At 48.1% G+C, this 20,217-nt stretch overlaps 1 protein-coding gene across 9 annotated transcripts in view; it reads left to right on the top strand.

The window, feature by feature from the left end:
* SGMS1 (sphingomyelin synthase 1) overlaps positions 1 to 20,217 on the top strand; it is a 266,257-nt gene that overhangs the window by 81,493 nt on the left and 164,547 nt on the right. For 4 of the 9 annotated variants that reach the window (XM_028104476.2, XM_028104477.2, XM_028104478.2 and 1 more), the window contains exon 3: positions 3,705 to 3,795. The exons of 1 other annotated variant lie outside the window; for it this stretch is intronic. The gene's annotated coding sequence lies outside the window, so the exon portion shown is untranslated. Of the gene's footprint in view, positions 1 to 3,704; positions 3,796 to 14,203; positions 14,423 to 14,448; positions 14,654 to 15,388; positions 15,578 to 16,789; positions 16,865 to 17,130; positions 17,246 to 20,217 lie in introns of those variants that run through there. 4 more of the 9 variants (XM_028104483.2, XM_028104479.2, XM_028104484.2 and 1 more) reach the window with 4 other exon arrangements.

Below are 20,217 nucleotides of genomic sequence, written 5' to 3' on the forward strand. Positions count from 1 at the left end.
TTGTTGGCTGTTTATTTAAAGGTGAGCACAGGCGCTCTGAGAGTAGGAAGTTTGGGGCACTCACTCAGCTTTGAATGGGGATCACGAAAAATTCCCCAAGGTTGTCAAGCCTCCTCCGTGAGTTAGTCAAGAGAAGAAAGGGAGGGCAGGGTGTCCCGTGAAGGGCGATGGCTGCAGGGTGTTCGCTGTGACGGGTGGACAACATTGGGACATGTGTGCAAAGCTGGGCGGGGGGCAGATCGTGGAGGCTTCCGGGAAGTGGGGGGCAGACGGTCAGGTTGATCAGGGTGCTGGGCACCTGCTGACTTGGGGAGGCAGAATTAAGATCTGAGAGTCCTGATGGGACAGGTCCATCTGGAGAGCGCGAGTGCAAGAGGACAGGTACACGGTGTGTTGGCATGTGTAACAGGGCTTGCCTGCAAGTTCTCGGCGGCCCGAGGCAGAGCCCGAGGCAGCCGGGTGGGACCCACCAAGCTTTGGCGGGCATGTTCCTTTTGCGAAATTGGATTAGGCGGGCTGCGGTGTGGATTTCTAGTAAGGAGAAAGTCTGCTCAAGAAGTAGGAGGAGGGTGTTGTGCGCATGTGTGTGCTGTGGGCACAGAGCTCCTGGTTTGGGCAGGGCAAGGCCTGTTCTCCATTTTCCTCTCTTCTCCTGTATGTGGTAAAAATACTGCTCTTGTTTGACAATTACCTTTTTGATTAACTTTGTGTCTGGGGTTGTAGAGTTGTTTCTTTTTTTCTTTTCTTTTTCTTTTGACTATTTTGTTTTGAAGATTTTATTTATTTATTTGAGAGAGAGAGTGCATACAAGCAGGGATTGGGCAGAGGGAGAGGGAGAAGCAGACTCCCTGCTGAGCTGGGAGCCCGATGTGGGACTCGATCCCAGGACCCTGAGATCATGACCTGAGCCGAAGGCATATGCTTAACCGACTGAGCCACGCAGGCGCCCCTTTTTTGACTGTTTTGCTCCTTATGATTTTCTCATCAGTGGTTAGGAGGAGAAATGTAAGTGCACCAGGAGGTGATTTCTCGTGAGAGGACTCTTCTCTCCACCCCTAAGTACATGCACGTAAACAAGAAGAACGAAGAGTAGCAACTACGTTTTCTTTCTTTGGTGGCCTGTAGTGGTTTGGTATGCCCCTGGAGGAAGGGTTGTGGAAGTAAGTGTCGATTCATGTCCGAGTGACAGCCAGCTGGCGTCTGAAGTGACGGTCAGCCTCCTGCAAGGAATAGAGCCATTTCCCTGGCATTTTGTTCAGAGTCTGCCAGACGGCTAGAGAGCATCTCTCCCGCCACCGTGTTGCAGTGCAAGTAAACACATGCACTTCTAAGAAACGTCCTTAGCAGGGGGGTTTCTTTGAAATGTTTAAATAAAGAGCCTTCACTGTATGCTCAGTGTCTTGATTCTTCCCTCTTCCATTAGAGCAGCCCGTGTTCCTGAAGCTTCCTTGAATGTTGAAACCATGGAGAGGGAAAGGCGAGCTGCGGGTGCTGGCCTGGCCCTCCCGTGGGGGTAGAGCCTGGGAGGGCACGGCTCAAACATCCCCGTCTCCACCAAGCCTCCCACAACTGAGCCGGTCTGCTGATGACTTAGCTGCCCTCTGGATCAAATGGAACCCCCTCTAACTGCCCACCTTACGATGGCGAAGAAGCAGGAGATGTGGCTCGTCCGTGAGCCGAACCGCCGACAGGGGAAGCAGCCAGTGCCTACGCCCTCCTCCCCACCAGGAGCCAGGACTCTGGAGGAGTGACTGCGTGCAGGGCAGAGACAGGGCAAGCACATCGGGAACCCAGCTCTTTTAATGCCAGAAAGGAAGGAAAGAAAAGTTAGGAAAATAAGACAACGGTGGGGGGGCGCGCTGCACAGATAAAGGAGCTAGGTTCAAGGGGGTGCCCGCTGGCTAGATCTGAGGTAGGCTGAGCACCAAGACGGTGTAGTACAGAGATAAATCATACGCGGCAGGATAAACATGATCAGTTATTGAAAAACTAGAACTTCCAGTGTGGCCACAAATGGACAAAGAGGTGAGCAAACAATACGGTGCCGAGTAATGAAGGGTAATGTGGAGGGTGTCGGAGGGACAGTGGCCCGCACAGGTCGGTGATGGATGTGAAACCTAGGGGACATTTTGATGAGGGACAAGGTCTTTTCATGGTCTTGCAGTATCTCCTCCCTGATGACTTATTAGCTTCAAGAGAAAAAAATAATTTTTTACCAGAGGAATTGGATAGCACTTGGCCTGGGCAGCCAAGGAGGGGCACGTGGGCCTCCCGCACCTTCAGATGAGACCCCTGGAGAAGAACACATCACCTCGGTGGTTTCTGGCTGAATTGAATCATGAGGAAACATCAGACAAGTCAAAACAGAAATGCTTTATTAATACAAAAGAGATAGGGGACGCTATTCTGAATTGCAAAGGCCACGGAAGACCAAAGCAAGCTGTGTGTTTCGGAATAATGCAGTTAAGTGCTGTATGCCTGCCCCTGGACTGGATCCTGAATTGGGGGAAAGAGGCTCCATGAAGTGCATCGTGGGGTTAATTGAAGATGGCGGTAAAGTACTGGGTTTACTGCCATCTGGGGATATCCCCATTCTGAAGTGTTTAGAGGTGAAGCGCCACGAGGTCTGGCACGTACCTCCACCGGCTCAGAATCGACGCTGTGTGTATGTGTAGAGAGTCTGCAGCCAGTGAGTGGTCAGGTCCGTGGCTGCTGGGTGGTGGTAGGGGCAACTGAGTGAGGTGTGCTTGGCGTTCTTTGTACTGTTACCGTTCCGTGACTTTTCTGTAAGCTCGAACTTATTTCCAAATGAAAAGTTAAAAAGAAAAGAAGCAGCCCAGCAGTTATAACTGACTTAAAGAGAAAAGGAGGGTGTGTGGACAAGATACGTGCATTTCTTAACTATCCTGGTGTGCATGTTCTACCTTCTGCGTTGTCTGTGGTAAAAAAACATTTAATCCTATGACCGTCACTCTGTCACTCAATGGGCAAAGCCATTTCTGTGTCTGTTGGCTGAGAAAGTATATGCAGTGCAAGGAGAAATAATAATACTGCTTTTCAGGTTGAAACCATCCTATTAGGATTTGGGGTCATGGAAGAGGGTTGGAATGGTCAAGGTGGTTCTCGTTCCTCTATGGTACTCACTGGATGAGCGGTTGTGGGAAAGTTCCCTAACCTTTGGGAACGTCAGCTCCTGCATTTAAATTGATACTTGCCTGTTCTCAAAATCCGTGGCTCAAATTTAAAAAAAGTGTGTGTGAAAGGTGTTTGTAAATAACGACGATTTTTTTCTAAAAACATTAAATTACTATTAATAGGGGCGCCTGGGTGGCTCAGCCGTTAAGCGTCTGCCTTCGGCTCAGGGCATGGTCCCAGGCTCCTGGGATCGAGCCCCGGATCCGGCTCCCTGCTCCGCGGGAAGCCTGCTTCTCCCTCTCCCACTCCCCCTGCTGTGTTCCCTTTCTCGCTGGGTCTCTCTCTGTCAAATGAATAAATAAAATCTTTAAAAAAAATTACTATTAATAGTTTTGGTTAACGACGAAAAATGGCTTTGACCGGAGGTTGCTGGAGATTTTCTTTGCTTCCGGTGGCCCTTTTCCCTTTTAAATGTCAGGAACGATGGCACAAGAGAGTTTCCTTCCCCAGTGGGCGCTTCGGTTCCTTCTAGTTTCCTCCTTTCTCATTTCCTGCTCTTATCATTCCAGGCAAAGCTCCAGTGACCAAAGAGCTATAGATCTTCTGAATTTTGAGAGCAGTGAAATAGGAGCATAGCAGAGAGCGTATGAAAGACAGCACGTAAGTCAGACTCCGCCTTTTATCTGTTTGCAGACGCGTCATGGATCCGAAGTTCCCCAGAGTCACTCTTGCTCTGTTCTGTGATTGCACATGAGGCTCTGCTGCATGGGGGGCCTCCAGGCCTTCGAGGGGCCCCAGCTCTACATCAGCCCAGGGAAGGCCAAGTCTGGTTGGGAAGGAAAGAGACAGGATTGGACTGGGAAGGCAGCACAGGCCAGGGTGTAGACGTGTGGGAAACGAAGGACCCGAACAGTAGCCTCTGCCAGGGTCGCTGAAGAGGACGGAAAGGGCGTTGTGAGCTCTCAAGTCACATAATCAATGAGGACATTTAAAAGGAAAAAGGGCCATCTGGATTCAGGATTCAGGAAAATCTCTCCTGAGTCTACACCATTTTTCACCTTTAACCAAAACTATACATTGTAATTTAATTGTTTGTAGAAGAAATTATGAGGGGAGGTTCCAGGGGCAGGGGGCCTAGGGTGCCATTTGGGGCCAGGACATTTCCTGTATTCTGGAATTGGTTGTGATGGAGGCTCTCTGTCTGGGAAGATTGTGGCTACCCAGCGTGTGCTCTGCTCTGCACTTGGACGGCCTGGGGCTGTGTCATTGGGCTTGCTGGCCTGGATGACGTGAAGGGTTTGCTCCAGAACCAGACCAGCACACCATTGCTTGTGTTGAGAAACAGCCTTGACCGAGAGTGAAAATCCCCTGCATGGGACTGCGCTCTTCCTGGTGCTGGTTGCTTTGCATCCTGAAACACAATTCCCATCTCTGTGTACATATGCAAACAGGAGAGTGCTTTGTGTTGTTTGTTTTCAGGCTGGGTAAGAAGGGTATATTGCACATAGCATTCTGCAGGTTACATTTACTCAGTTGTGTTGTTCACATTCACTTGTTGCATGTGAACCAGAGGGGCTCAGTTGGTGAAGTGTCTGCCTTCGGCTCAGGTCATGAGGCCGGGGTCCTGGGATCAAGCCCCATGTCGGGCTCCCTGATCAGTGGGGAGCCTGCTTCTCCCTCTGCACCGCCCCCCTGCCCCCGGCTTGTGTTCTCTCTCTCACAAAAATAAATAAATAAAATCTTCTAAAAAAATCTATCACATTTTTATCTGTTGCTCCACTTCCTTCCAAAATTGGGTATTTTGTTGCCAGTGTAGTGGGTATAAGGTAGTATATCACTTGGTCTTAATTTGCATTTTCCTGATTAATAGTGAGGTTGAGCATTTTTCTTTTTAGTATACTTTGGAGAACAGAGTTTGTGATTTTAATGTAGACAAAATTTTCAGTCTTTTATTATATGACTACTGGCGCTTTTCTTCGTTTCTGGTTTTTTTTTTTTTTTGAAATACTGTCTAATACTCTCTTAACTATATGTGTTTGGTTCATTTTCATTGCTAATCTTTTTTTTTTTGATTGATTGAAGTTTTTGTTGATTTGTGTTCTCATTCAGTGTTCTTTTCTCTGCGGGTTTGGAATGCATTCCATTTCTGTCCTTCTGTGATTACCCTGAAAGTACACTGTGCATGCTTCACGGTTTTGAAGTCAATCCGTAGTTAAGGTGTTGCCATCCCCTCTCAGAATAGTAGGAAACTCGTAGGACACCTAGTGAACAGTGTCTCCTTCTGTTCTCATGCTTTCCTTTCTGTGTTTCAGTTCTGTGTTTTGCCCGACACGTCAGACTATGGTTACCCATTAGAGACACTATGTTTAATTTCATATGTCCACCATGTCTTGCGTCTCTTCCCTTCTTTCATCCTGTACCTTTCCCCTGGTGAGAGGTGCCTCCTTCAGAATTGTCTTCCCTCAGAATCGCTAGGTCATAGCTTCTCTCGACTTTGGTTTATGTGAACATGTGTTCATGTTGCTGTCCCAGTTCTTAGCTGACAGCCACTGTCTGGCAGCATCGTGAACATACTGCTCATCGTCCTACGGCTTTTGTTGTTGCTCTTGGGAAACCACAGTAGGTCTTTCATCGTCACTGTTTGGTAAATGGCTTGCCTTATTTTGAGATCACTTACTTGTCATCGGGGCCCCGCAGTCTCCCTGCCCTGTGTCTGTGTGTGGCTTTCTGGTTTTTATACTGTTTGTATTTGTTGTGTGTTGTGTATCTATAGATTTATACCTTTCATTGGCTCTGAAAATTTCCCAGCTATTAATGCTCTGAATGCGGTCTCTCGCCCCTCTCTGTATTTGCTCCTTCTGGTTTTGATAAGTAGATGTTAGAGCTTCTCTTTTTCTTCTCTGTGTCTTTTACTTTGTAATTGGTATTTTCTTCCCTGTCCTTTCTCTCTGTTTGATTCTAGGTAATTTCTTAAGATTTAGCTTCCAGTTCAGTACTTTTCTCTTCAGTGGTGTTGAATTTTTTATTTAACCCATCCTTTGAGTTTTTAATTCCAATGATTATATTTCTTAATATTTTAAAAAGTAATTTATTAGAGAGCATGAGCAGAGTGAGAGGGAGAAGCATGCTACCCACTGACCAGGGAGCCTGATGTGGGGCTCGATCCCAGGACGGCTGGGATCATGACCTGAGCCGAAGGCAGATGCTTAACCACCTGAGCCACCCAGGCCCCCTATTTCTTCATCTTGAAAAGCTCAATTTCTGCTTCCAATCTGCTGAATATATTTAGTGGTCTCTTTTTTGCTTGCTCATTTTTTTTCCACCTCCATCTTTCATATCTGTAAGCAACACCAAACAGAGTTGTTCCATATTCTGCATCGGATAATGCCAATAAACCTGTGTTTGTGGCTTGTTTCCTAGTATCCATGGTGAGCTTTGATTATGTGCTCATATTTGTTTGATAATTATATAGCAGAATCCTGAGGTCTTGTTGAAATTTATGTGTGTTTGTCCTCGGAGCCAGGAGGGTGCTACAGAGCCAGGACCATGTTCATTTCCTTTGGGAATCCTGGTCTCTGGTTGGGTTTTCTGTCCCTGCAGAAAGTGGAGGGTCTGGATGCCCCATCCCATTGCTGGTATTCACCTGGCCTCCACGGCAACTGCTGCTCTCTTCTTTGGTCAGGTTTCAGTGTGCTGTCCCTGCCATGTCTTCCTGGTGTTTGTTTCTCTAGCTGGAGCTAGCCAATGTACTAGAAAGTATTCCTAAAATTAATTTATTCAGAACCTAATTCCAGCATAGCAGATGGGCCCTTCAAATACCTAGTCCACCGTAATTTCTAAATTGGTAGTACCCAAGCAATACTTCATAGTCAGCTTTCTGTATGTGCCCTTTATCAGTTTTCTTTGACTCTTAAAACTTTACTGGGTACGTTACTTTGTTTTACCCATGGCTACAGGCTAGCACAGTAGCAGTCTCCTTGAGAGCTCATTAAACCTATATCGACACTCACATCACATACTATGGCCTTAAACTTCTGCCTGTGTTGGTTTTTTTTTTTTTTTTTCCTAGTTAATCTAATGCACTCATTCTAGTTAATTTACTAATATTCGCTGCTTTGGAAAGTCAAGTCTCTACTTTTGGAATAACTCATAAGCACAGAGTTCTCATTCACCGCTCCTTTCTTCTGCTTCTCCGTGTTTACTGTTAGAGGAATCCTGGGTATAAAAGATTTAATTGTGGATTTCTGCCTGTGGATGCCTTTCTTCCTCATGCGGAGTGCAGAAAACAGGTGTTTACTGCTGTGAATTAGAGGAGGCATTGTCTCCCCAAACCCCCGACTTTACATTGCACGTCCCCTTAATAGGCACAGAAAACAGCATGATGTCTGATCTCTAAAATGTCAAGTTGCCTTGGGTGTCGGCACATGAAAACATGTTTTGTTTCAAAATGGATGCCAACCGAGATTGCTGATTTCATAGTTTTTTAATTCATTCTGCAGCAGAATAATCACCTGTGGGCCACCGCACTCTGACCCGTGTGTGTGGGTTACAGCTTTGTGATGGGAGTGCTGTGGGAGGCGTGTCTGGTCCGAAACATCTTTATGCTCTGTGGGTTGCGGGGAGGATTTTTGTAACACCAGTGTAATCATATAAAGGCAGGCACTGGAAACGTTCTCGGGAAACGCTGAGCGCCGTGGCTAGAAATATTCCGAAGGATGGCCTGTTCTACTGGCTCTGTGCTTTTCCTTGGAAACCAGAAGCATCAGATGATTCTGTGGCTTTTCCCCTCTGGACAGCAGTTACGTAGTCTATGTCCTCATGTTTTGGGTTCTTGTTGGCTGTCAGTTCAGGCGCTAGGGGAGGTTTTTGCTTTCCAAGTGGTGTGGTTAGCTGAGCACTCCAGAAGCTTCTCCCGGGGAGTGGGGCAGGAGATGCAGAAGAGCTGAGGAGCTGCCAGGAGTGGCCACTGCTTCTCGAGGAGCCGCCGTGCAGGAGCACACACTGCCTGAGCACGCGGAGAGGGATCGAATCCCCCGTTCCGTCCCTTGTTCCTGGGCCCGGGCAGTGACTGGGTAGAGCGGCCACTGGCCCTTTGGACTTCCCCATTCTCCCCTCTTACGGTGAATATGTGTCCTTGGGAGGCTGAGATTTGGATCATTAGCATGATTTTAACACAGTCACCCGAATGCAGTTTCTCGCTGCGAAGTCTTGACTCTGGTCCTATTAGAGCGATGCAGAGACAGCCCAGGAATGTGGTCTCTCACATGTCCTTCTCAGGGAGGGTGTGAAGAACTGGGGTTTGACAGTCTTGTCAAGATGAGTCTGCTCACCAGGCCCTGTCGTGTGACCCCAAGCAGTGCTTTGCGCCACATGCCCCATGTCTCATGACCTTGGCCCTAACCGGGCTTGTCTAGACCATGAATGGTTGGCTTCTCCTCTCTCTGACTCAGCATGGGGACACTTGGCCATTTGTAACATTTTCCTCCTTTCCCACATGAGGTAATGAACTTGTCTATTTCTAAATAAGGTTTTGAAAAGCAGGCTTATTTTTGGCACCTTCTTCTCAAACTTGACCTCCCTCCCACTCAGCAAATTCACATCCAAATGTTTGTTGTCATACCCTTTATTTGATGCCCACAGAAATGCCCACAGAATGACTTTTGTTTGTCTTTTTCTCAGTCGGGGTGTTCGGGGGTTGACAGCATGGCCTAGAGGGAGTCATACTAGGTTCGTGGGTAGCCAGACAACCTGAGTTCAAGCTGAAGTTCTGTTCACGGTCTTCATGACTTTGGTTAATGACTTAGCTTTTTCTGGGTTTTATTTTCCCACCTAATAACTACCTAATCTGTTCATGTGCTAGAGCAGTAGTTCTCAAATGTTTTGCTCTGAAGAAACCCTTTATGCTCTTAAATACAATTGAGGACCCCAAAGAGCTTCGCTTATGTGCGTTATATCTTGCATTTTACCGTAGGCAGAAAAATGGCCCCCAAAGATGTCCCCATCCTAATGCCCAGAACCTGTGAATATATTACCTTATTACATGGCAAGAGAGACTGCAGATGTGCTTAAGTTAAGGATCTTGAGATGGGGAGAGGATCCTGAATGATCTGGTGTAACCAGGTAATCCCCAGGGTCCCTATAAGGGGAGGCAGGAGGGAGTCGGGAGGGTGGAAGCAGAGATTGAAGTCTTGCCATTGCTGGAAGGGAGGGGCGCATGAGCCACGGAGCCCAGGCGGCCTCCAGGAAAGGCCAGGGGGGAGCTCAGTTCTGCCAACACCTTCATGCTGGCCCCATAAGACTCGTTTTTAGACTTCCGACCTCCAGAACTATAAAATAATTTGTGTTTTTCTAAGCCACCATTTAATTAAGTTAAATTTAAATTTAAAATATTTTAAACTGCCATTAAATTAAATTTAAATTTAAAAAGATAATTCATTTAAAAATAATGAACCATTATATGTTGGCATAGATTACTTTTTTCGGAAAAATAAAATTTTCTAACTGGTAGTGAGAAGACTACCACTGCTTTACATTTTGTAAATCTCTTTTAATTCTGCCTTAATGGGAGACAGCTGGATGCTCACCATCAGCTTCTGCCTTCCGTCTGTTGTGGCATCAGATGTCACGTAGCCTCTAAAAACTCCCCTATATGCTTACGAGAGAGTGAGCGTTAAAGAGGCAAATTGTATCTTAGTGTTATTATTAAAATGGTTCTGGACCCATGGATTACCTAAAAGGGGTGCGGGGTCTCCCAGGGGTCCCCAGACCCACTTTGGGAACTTCCAGGCTAGAACGTCGCCCCATGGCTGCACCTAGCTGCAGAAGACGCTGGGAGCTATGGTTCTTACGCTGGGCACGAGTTACAAAAGTGGGGGTTCTGTTATTAAGAAAGAAAGGGAGAATGGACATTAAGGGATATTTAGGAGTCTCAAATTCTTATTATATCGGAGTTCGATGCACATAGTAGGTAGATAATCACCAAAATGTTGGTTTCTGTTCTTGCCGGGAAAGATGGGCATTTTGCTTCAACTGCATCCTTTAGAAATATCTATGACAGGGCACAATGGTCCGTAGGCAGAGGCATAATTGCAGTGAATTGCATTTTTAGCATTTGTAGATAAATTATATAAGACATCTTTTGTTTGGTGCTCACAGGCAGCTTTTTGATATCTTGTTTGGGTCTTTTGAACTTAACAATATGCTTCCTTTCCTTGGGTAGGAGGAAATGTGGAATTGAAATGAGATTCAGACTAGCTTTGATTCATAGTTATTCTTCGTGGGTTTGAAAATACAGGGGGTGTGACATTTCCTCTGGGTCATTCTGTAAACAGTTCCTACTGATCCCTGGCAGTGTTCCGTGGCCGAGGAATAACCCAGTTCCAGTTTCTGATGTGAAAGAGCAGTTAGGAATATGTGTGCTCCAAAGCTTATATTTTTAAAAGATGTGTACAAATACAGTTAAAATGGTTGGGGCTTAAGTGGCTTAATTTTGAGCTTAATATGAGGCTCAGTATCGATCTCACTAATTGATGACTGTGTTTAATGCATTCTTAGCACTGTCCTCATCTTTAAGTCAATTATTGTAACACATTTTGGGCTAGTGAGAGCCTGGGAGATACTTTTACATCTCAGTGTGTGGTCTTGAACTATTATCCCAAACCCCTGGGGTGGGAGCGACTTTGTGTCTTTCACGCTTTGGATTGTCCATTTGCCAGATGAACTGGCCGGGAAGGGGAGTTTGGGCGTGGGATGGAGGGCAGTACAGAAGCGGCATAGACGGTAATTTTAGAGCCTAGAGCACATGTCGGGGGAAGGTGCCCTTGTCGGGGAGCCCCACCGGGGTGGGTGCTTTGGGGGCCAGAGGCCCACACCGGTGTCTGGTGAGCTTTCTGAGCTGGAGCTGAGAAGAGCAATTTTCCTTGCTTCGCTGTTTTTCTCAGTGGAATCCGTAGTGAAAACAGAGAGACTGAAAGCACTTTGGTGTAACTTGAACTTGTGGGACCGGAGGCCTGCCGGTCCTTAGCAACTTGCATCGGACAGCTCAGGGTCTTCAGCACCCAGCATCGTCATGATAGCATTGTTACCTGTGTATGGGCACGACAGAGAAATTGTAAGTGAAACCAGTGGAAGGGTGACCTGTTAGTTTTTGGATATATTTTGGGTCATGATTACCTGGTGGTTTTCCACGTCACACCAGCTATCCCTGAGATTCTCTGGGTCTTCCAGAAGGGGAGAGTGTGTCTGGCTGCCGTGCCCTCCCCTCTTCTCTTCAGGGGGGCTTACGGTCATGACCACTGGTCCCTGGTCTGCCGACGGGCGGCAAAAATCACAGTGCTAGCTAAGAGAAGGCTGTGGTTACAAGCCGTGTAGTGATTTATTGCAACAGCTAGTGGTTTTGAAAGTATGGGCTGGAATAATTTCTGATACTTTCAAATAATTGCAATACAATTAGGATTGCAAAAGAAAGAGTGTTTTGATGTGGGAGTGCCTACATTAATTAGTAAATGTGAACGCATTCTATGTGTAGGAGGCCCGACTAGTTCAGGGCCATGAGCAGGGTCTTATGTGTCTCCGCAGCTCCTCAGCATTTCTTTTCTTTTCTTTTTTTTTAATAATTTTTTATTGTTATGTTAATCACCATACATTACATCATTAGTTTTTGATGTAGTGTTCCATGATTCATTGTTTGTGCATAACACCCAGTGCTCCACGCAGAACGTGCCCTCTTTAATACCCATCACCAGGCTAACCCATCCCCCACCCCCCTCCCCTCTAGAACCCTCAGTTTGTTTTTCAGAGTCCATCGTCTCTCATGGTTCGTCTCCCCCTCCGACTTACTCCCTTTCATTCTTCCCCTCCTGCTATCTTCTTCTTCTTTTTTTTTTTCTTAACATATATTGCATTATATGTTTCAGAAGTACAGATCCGTGATTCAACAGTCTTGCACAATTCACAGCACTCACCATAGCACATACCCTCCCCAATGTCTATCATCCAGCCACCCCATCCCTCCCACCCCCGACCACTCCAGCAACCCTCAGTTTGTTCCTGAGATTAAGAATTCCTCATATCAGTGAGGTCATATGATACATGTCTTTCTCTGATTGACTTATTTCACTCAGCATAACACCCTCCAGTTCCATCCATGTCGTTGCAAATGGCAAGATCTCATTCCTTTTGATGGCTGCATAATATTCCATTGTGTATATATACCACCTCTTCTTTATCCATTCATCTGTCGATGGACATCTCGGCTCTTTCCACAGTTTGGCTATTGTGGACATTGCTGCTATAAACATTGGGGTGCACGTATTCCTTCGGATCCCTACATTTGTATCTTTGGGGTAAATACCCAGTAGTGCAATTGCTGCATTGTATGGTAGCTCTATTTTCAACTGTTTGAGGAACCCCCATACTGTTTTCCAGAGTGGCTGCACCAGCTTGCATTCCCACCAACAGTGTAGGAGGGTTCCCCTTTCTCCGCATCCCCGCCAACGTCTGTCGTTTCCTGACTTGTTCATTTTAGCCATTCTGACGGGTGTGAGGTGGTATCTCATGGAGGTTTTGATTTGGATTTCCCTGATGCCGAGCGATGTTGAGCACTTTTTCATGTGTCTGTTGGCCATTTGGATGTCTTCTTTGGAAAAATGTCTGTTCATGTCTTCTGCCCATTTCTTGATTGGATTATTTGTTCTTTGGGTGTTGAGTTTGATAAGTTCTTTATAGATTTTGGATACTAGCCCTTTATCTGATATGTCATTTGCAACTATTTTCTCCCATTCTGTCGCTTGTCTTTTGGTTTTGTGGACTGTTTCTTTTGCTGTGCAAAAGCTTTTTATCTTGATGAAATCCCAATAGTTCATTTTTGCCCTTGCTTCCCTTGCCTTTGGCGATGTTTCTAAGAAGAAGTTGCTGCGGCTGAGGTCGAAGAGGTTGCTGCCTGTGTTCTCCTTTAGGATTTTGATGGACTCCTGTCTCACATTGAGGTCTTTCAACCATTTGGAGTCTATTTTTGTGTGTGGTGTGAGGAAATGGTCCAGTTTCATTCTTCTGTATGTGGCTGTCCAATTTTCCCAACACCATTTGTTGAAGAGACTGTCTTTTTTCCATTGGACATTCTTTCCTGCTTTGTCAGAGATGAGTTGACCATAGCGTTGAGGGTCCATTTCTGGGCTCTCGATTCTGTTCCATTGATCGATGTGTCTGTTTTTGTGCCAGTACCATACTGTCTTGATGATGACAGCTTTGTAATAGAGCTGGAAGTCCGGAATTGTGATGCCGCCAGCTTTGCTTTTCTTTTTCAATATTCCTCTGGCTATTCGGGGTCTCTTCTGGTTCCATACAAATTTTAGGATTATTTGTTCCATTTCTTGGAAAAGGTGGATGGTATTTTGATGGGGATTGCATTGAATGTGTAGATTGTTTCAGGAGAATAGGTATTAATTCTTCTTGAAATGTCTGATAGAATTCCCCTGGGAAGCCATCTGGCCCTGGGCTTTTGTTTGTTGGGAGATTTTTGATGACTGCTTCAATTTCCTTAGTGGTTATAGGTCTGTTCAGGTTTTCTATTTCTTCCTGGTTCCATTTTGGTAGTTGATACATCTCTAGGAATGCACCCATTTCTTCCAGGTTATCTAATTTGCTGGCATAGAGTTGCTCATACTATGTTCTTATAATTGTTTGTATTTCTTTGGTGTTCGTTGTGATCTCTCCTCTTTCATTCATGATTTTGTGGATTTGGGTCATTTCTCTTTTCTTTTTGATAAGTCTGGCCAGGGGTTTATCAATCTTGTGAATTCTTTCAAAGAACCAGCTCCTAGTTTCGTGGATCTGTTCTACTGTCCTTTGCTCCTCAGCATTTCTAACAGCTTCATTCACGACTGCCCCAAGCTGAGAAACACTAAATCCTTCTTCAAGTAGTGGTGGGTGCGTGAGCTGGGATGTCTGTCAACGGAATGCTAACTTAGCAGTGACAGGGATGCACAGTTATTGGAATGAGTCTCATGTGCATTATACGTTTTGGGAAAGAAGCCAAACTCAAAAAGGTACATCCTGTGTGCCTCTCCAGGGTCCATGCTGTGTGATCCCATGTCTCGTGACGTTCTGCACAAGGCTGGAGGACAAGGGCAGAAGACGGAAGAGTGGTCGTGAGCGGGCAGGGAGGATGGACTTACAAAGGGCAAAAGGAGCTCTTTGGAATAAATGAAATGTTCTGTATCTTGACGGTGGAGCTGATTACATGACTCTGTGGTTTGGACAAAAGTCAGAGAGCTCTGCCCTGAAAAAGGTGGGTTCCTGCATAAATTACACCTGAAGAGATCTAACTTTAAGACGAAAACAGCACCAGCAACAAAAATAAGTAATGACGAGCTTTGGTTTAACACCCACGAGGATGGCCGTGTCTGCCGCTTGTCTATGATTGGATGGCATGCGCTGGGTCCTCCGTTGTACAGGGCGGCTCATCGGGACGCTGCAGTGTAGCCTCTTGGGGAGTCTGGACTCCACCATTCCCACAGAGGTGGGTGCTCTAGTATTTGTTAGACCTGGAGGTTAAAACAAGAGCTTCTCTGCTGGAGCGTTAGCGGAGACAGCTGGAGGCACGTGTCACCATGTGAACATTTAATCAGGTGTCACTCTGTCTCCTCTCCGGGCTCCTTCGACGCTAAAAGTGTCATTAATAGGGGGCCTGGGTGGCTCAATCGGTTAAGTGTCTGCCTTCAGCTCAGGTCATGCTCTCAGCGTCCTGGGATTGAGCCCTGATTCGGGCTCCCCACTCAGCGGGAAGTCTGCTTGCTCCCCCTGCCTGTGTGCTCGCGCGCGCTCTCTCTCTCTTGCAAATAAATAATAAAATCTTTTTTTTTTTTTAAGATTTTATTTACTTATTTGACAGAGACACAGCAAGAGAGGGAACACAAGCAGGGGGAGTGGGAGAGGGAGAAGCAGGCTTCCCACAGAGCAGGGAGCCCAATGCGGGGCTCGATCCCAGGACCCTGGGATCATGACCTAGCCGAACGCAGACGCTTAACGACTGAGCCACCCTGGCGCCCCTAGATAAAATCTTTAAAAAAAAAAAGTGTCATTAATGGAGCAGACGAGGTTTTGCATTGTTTTCCATCTCAGCTGTAGTAACTGTGCTGTGATCTCCCCACCCCCCACGGATTACAAAATGTCCCATTAGGTTCAGTGTGGTGGGAGGAGGGAGGGCTGATCTCGGCGCAACTGCCCGTAGTCTAATTTAAATATAACTTCCAAGTGTTGGCAGCCAGAACTGGAAGATTCAGACTGGAAATTAGATCTGGAGCTGTGAAGCAGTGTCTCTCAATAATCAACGGCCTTTGTAAATCAAAGTCAAAAGTTGATTCTGAAAGGGGATTTACACAGTGAACGCTTGGCTGTGACTTTGGGGAGTGACCTGTCCAGGGCCTGCTGGCGAAGCAGACAGGTGGGTAATGCCTATCGGATGACAACAGGTTTTTCCCAGCAGAAGACTCCTCGTTAATTTGAAACCGGTGCTTCCTAGATTGGTTTGGCATTAGTGCAATCCAGTAATCATTTCTGTCAGGCAAGCCCTTACTAATCATCCTCCTGTTAGGAGGGAGCAGTTGGTTGGCACAGGCCCTGGTCCCAGGAAGCTCCCCATCCCCCAGGCTCCGCCAGGCCCCGCACAGCCCCGTAAATCCCGCCATGGCGGAGAGCCCGGGGGAGGAGGCCCAGACCCCGAGGGATGACGCTTGAGGTGGGCCTTGATGTGTGGGTAGGATTTGGTCTGGTGCAGGAAAGAGAAACCCGGCACCCTTCAGGCAGAAGGAGCTGAATGCTGTGGGGAAGCCTTTTATTATTTATTAATTTTTTTTCCAACTTCATTGAGAAACATGAAAGCTCTTGTGGTCAGGGAGTCATGACCTGAACACTGGGCAAAGAATTTCTTCCTTCCCTCCGTGCCTACATAGGAGTTAAAGTAAAAGCATTGCATTTATAGTAAATATTCAGAGCGTCCAAAAAGATATAAAATTATAAGTCATTTACCCCCCCTTTCCCTCCGCATCTCTTTCTCTTGCTCTCGTCCTTAACTACTGTAACGTTCCTGTTGTTAAGCACACGTGTATTATCTTATGCTTCTGTGGATCAGAAGCCCGATGTGGGTCTCACTGGGTTAAAATCAACATGTCAGAGGCTTCGGGCCTTGCCCGCCTTCTGCCATTTTTCTTTGGTTTGTGGCCTCTTCCTCCATTGTGTCTATGACCACTCCTCTGTCATCAAACCCTGGACAGGGGCTCTGATTTTAAGGACCCATATGATTAGATAGGGCCCACTGGAGAATCCTGGATACGCATGGCACCTCAGTATCCTCAATTGATCCCATCTGCAAAGCCCCTTTTGCCTTGTGAGCTAATATATTTATAGTTCCGGGGGGGTGGTTAGGATGTGAACATGGGGGCATTACTTTGCCCCCATCTCCTCCTACCCTTCTTTTTTTTCCCCTCCCCGCTGGTAAACTATTTGGACACCAAAGTTAGTATACAAAATTTATTTTTATCCATTTGATCAGTATGTCCAGTTGTGTACCTTAAACTTCGTTCCTTTTATTAGCCCCCGCCTTTAAAGCTCGACAAGAGTATTCTAGTTAGCTGCTATTACTTTTTTTTTTTTAAAGGTCACAACCAATGCTGGAGTGACTGTCATCGGGCATATATCCTGACACATGTTTCCGCACATGTCCATACGGAAGGTATACTGAATTGCTGGAATAAAAGTGTCCGTGAGTGGTTAATGTTGAAAGAAGACTATGAGGGATTAATCAAAGGGCAGAGGAATGTTGATGCAGAGAGGAAGTTCTTCAAGTGCATTAGGGAAGGAAGCAAGCATTCACTTACGGTTTATTTTGTGCCGCTCACGTGCTAGTGGACTGACTTCCCCTTTCTCACTTGCTGTCTCACTGTGACACGGGCGAGCTGTTGTTGACCCGTTTGTTGAGGAGGGAAGTGAGCCATCAAGGCTCAGTCTGCAGACCGCAACCCACTGCCAACGCTGGGGACACTGCCCGTGTCAAGGACGCTGGGGTTCCCTTCTGTCCCCTACGTCTCGGTCCTCAAGTGTGAGCAGCAGAATGGTGGGTTTTTTAATTCTCCTAGATTGTTACGCTCTTTAAATGTTTGAGGGGCTCTTACGGACATGCTTATGTGATTTTTACTTAAAAAAAAACTCACCGGATGATCATGCAACTCTGTTTTTCTTTTTTTCTTAAACTTTATTTATTTAAGTCATCTCTACACCCAGCATGGAGCTCCAGCTCATGACATGGAGATCAAGAGCCGCATGCTCCACTGACTGAGCCAGCCAGGCGCCCCATGGTTACGGTTTTAGGTAGAGCATTGCACGCGGCACCCTGTGTGGTCTGAAGTCCGACGTGGCCAGAGGCCCTTGGCTGAGTGGCTGGGCTGGGGGCTTGCGCCGGCGTGGGGGTAGGGGGGCCATTCCTGATGGGATCTGTTGTGGGGCTTCAGCTGGCCCCGTCCAGTCTCCGGCTGAGCCGCGGTCTGGGGCCCCTGGTCAGGACAGAAGTTCTCCTGGGAGGTGCCACTTGGGCACTTAGTGTATTGGGGTCGAAGCCCCTGAGGATGGCAGAAGGCCATTTAGGCCTGTTCCTCCAAGAAAGCCCTAAGCACACCTCACTGCTGGCGTGGTCTGGCCTGGCAGGCCGTGTGGTGGCTGGTGGCCACGAGCCGGCTAATTTGGGGAAGAGTGAGAGGCGGTTGGATGCCACAGTAAACTGATTTGGGTACAGGTGACTTCCCCGGCTCAGGCCTTCCTCCCCTCTCTTGTACAGAAGGGATCGTGCGAGCAAAGTTGTGTTGATTGCCACTCCCAAGGGAGCGGTGTTCTGGACAGGAGTGTCAGGGCCCTGGCTGCTTCCCCTGCAAGCACGGCTGGCCGGGGCCCAGGGCCTTGGTGTCCCCGGGCTTCTGGGCTCAGCAGGGCTGTGTGGGTGTGCAGGCCAGGGGCTGCCTGTGTAGGCTCAGCCCAGGGGCAGCTGCGAGAAAGGAGAGGGATAGGTCCTTCTGTTTTGCTTTGGCTCCTCTCTAGAAGCTTCCGTTGGGTCTTTGTAATGTTACAGGGTTCCTTAGGCCAGCTAGACGTGGGGCATGTATGCTGAGGGCCTCAGGGACCTCCTGCGAGGGGAGGTCCTGACGGAGGGACAGGGATGGAGCCTTCGGCTGTGTGATCTCGTGCCGGTCACGGCCGCTCTCCGGGCCTGTCGGCGGGGGCCTTGGGCTTGAGCAGCGGAGCCAGCACTTGGTAAAGCCCCTTGCGGTATGGGGACACTGCGCGCTGATCACCGTGCTTTGCCGAGATTTTGGAGTCTGACGGCTGCTTCTGGTTCGTGGGTCGCAGCAGTTAAGAGCTCTGCGAGCCTGAGCCCGTGACGTCCCCGTCTTCCCTGCTGGTCCGAGGCGGGGTCAGGTCATGTGGCTCTTGCAGGGGTGCAGTTGGGGTAAGCGGGAGCACGTGCGAGCAACGCACTTGGCCTGGTTGGCGTCCAGCTGGCGGATGGAGGCCGCCACTCACGTGGGAACCGCGGGCTGTGTGCAAGCGTTTTATGTCCTGCCGGAGTGAGCGCCTCCCCTAGCTCTGATTTTTTTAAAAGTCTGATAACCGTGTGCCAGCGGGACGTCCTGTCGCCCCAGGGCCTGCTGTTCCTCCAGCTCCTTTTCACTGGCTCCTGGAGGACTGTCTGTCCTGGGCTGTGAGGCTCCAGGAGTGGACACTTCTGCTTGCTGGGCATCCCGTGATAGGCTGACCTTGTCACATGCGGTGAAGCTGAGAGCACACCCACTTGGGACCTCGTTATTTTACCACGGCCTGTTACTAGGACCGGAGTGGGGCGCGAGGCGTAGACGACACAGTGGGAAAATGCAACGGTGCGTTCTCCTGGACAGAGAGCACAGGGGAGCTGAGGCGAAGGCGAAGTCTCTTCCCAAGTAGTTTTTGAACTCTGCTGTTTTTGAGGCACTGGAGATGCCAAAGTGAGTTCAGCCAAGGTGGTCCTTGCCATGGAGACGGTTGGGAGCTTCCAGGGGTGGGGCAGATCTTGAATCGCAGAAACGGGGCATCAGAGGTGTGCACTGTGCGGTCTGCAGGGATGCGGGTCAGGAAAGCCACGTGGCAGTGACTGTGAGCTGCTGGGATGACAGAGAGGGATGCTGGGGAGATGGGGAAGGTCTCCCCAGGCTGAAGGGACACCAGCAAAGGCCCTGGGGCAGAAAGGAGCTAGGCACGTTAGAGAAGCTGAAGGAAGGCTAGTGAGCTCTGGGAAGGGGCTGGGGGGGTGGGGAATGATCAGAGAGGCGCGCAGGGCTGGCCTGTGCCTGCAGGGTCTGGACATGAAGGAGGGTCCAGATTTCATTCCAGAGAGCCGTGGGAAGCATGGAGCTGTTTAGAGAAGGCTGTGACATGGTTACACGTGCCTTAATTTTAAAAAACGACCCTGGCTTCTTAGTGAATAGGCATGGGGGCTGGGAACCTAAAGGACATGGGGAGACAGGTGTAGAGCTTCTGCGGTCATCCAGGCTTGTGAGGACAAGGCCTTGCGTTGCTCAGGGAGGGACTGGAGATGAACATGGAGGAGGTACGGTCTACATGACCGGCTGATTGGATGGGGAGGTGTGGAGCTGCCAGGAGAGGAGTGGCGCCATCTAGGCAGAGAGAAAATTGGGGCATTTGTCGTTTGGATGGGAGAGTATCTGCTGCACATTCTCCTTCCCCTTTGGGGACATGCTCCCCATGGATATTGTGTAGCTTTGCTCCCCATCTCCCTGGGGGCTCTGCTCAGAGGGCCCCTTATGGGGAAGACCTTTGGGACCACGGCAGCCACATCTGTCCTGCCCCTGCTTTGTTTTGCTTGCAGGCCAGTGAGGGCTGACCAACAGCTTATTTGTTCTTTGCTTACAGTACTTATATCCTCTAGTGGGATGTGAGCTTCTTGAGGGCGGGGGTTTTTAATCTGTGTTATTCTGGTTGTGTCCATAGCATCTAGGACAGTGCCTGGCACATAGAAGGCCGTCCGTAAGTACTTGTTGAAGG

Source organism: Eumetopias jubatus, unplaced genomic scaffold (genome assembly GCF_037043125.1).
Source record: "Eumetopias jubatus isolate StellerSeaLion01/CBP00866 unplaced genomic scaffold, mEumJub1_p1.0 scaffold_17, whole genome shotgun sequence".
NCBI classification, from domain to species: domain Eukaryota; kingdom Metazoa; phylum Chordata; class Mammalia; order Carnivora; family Otariidae; genus Eumetopias; species Eumetopias jubatus.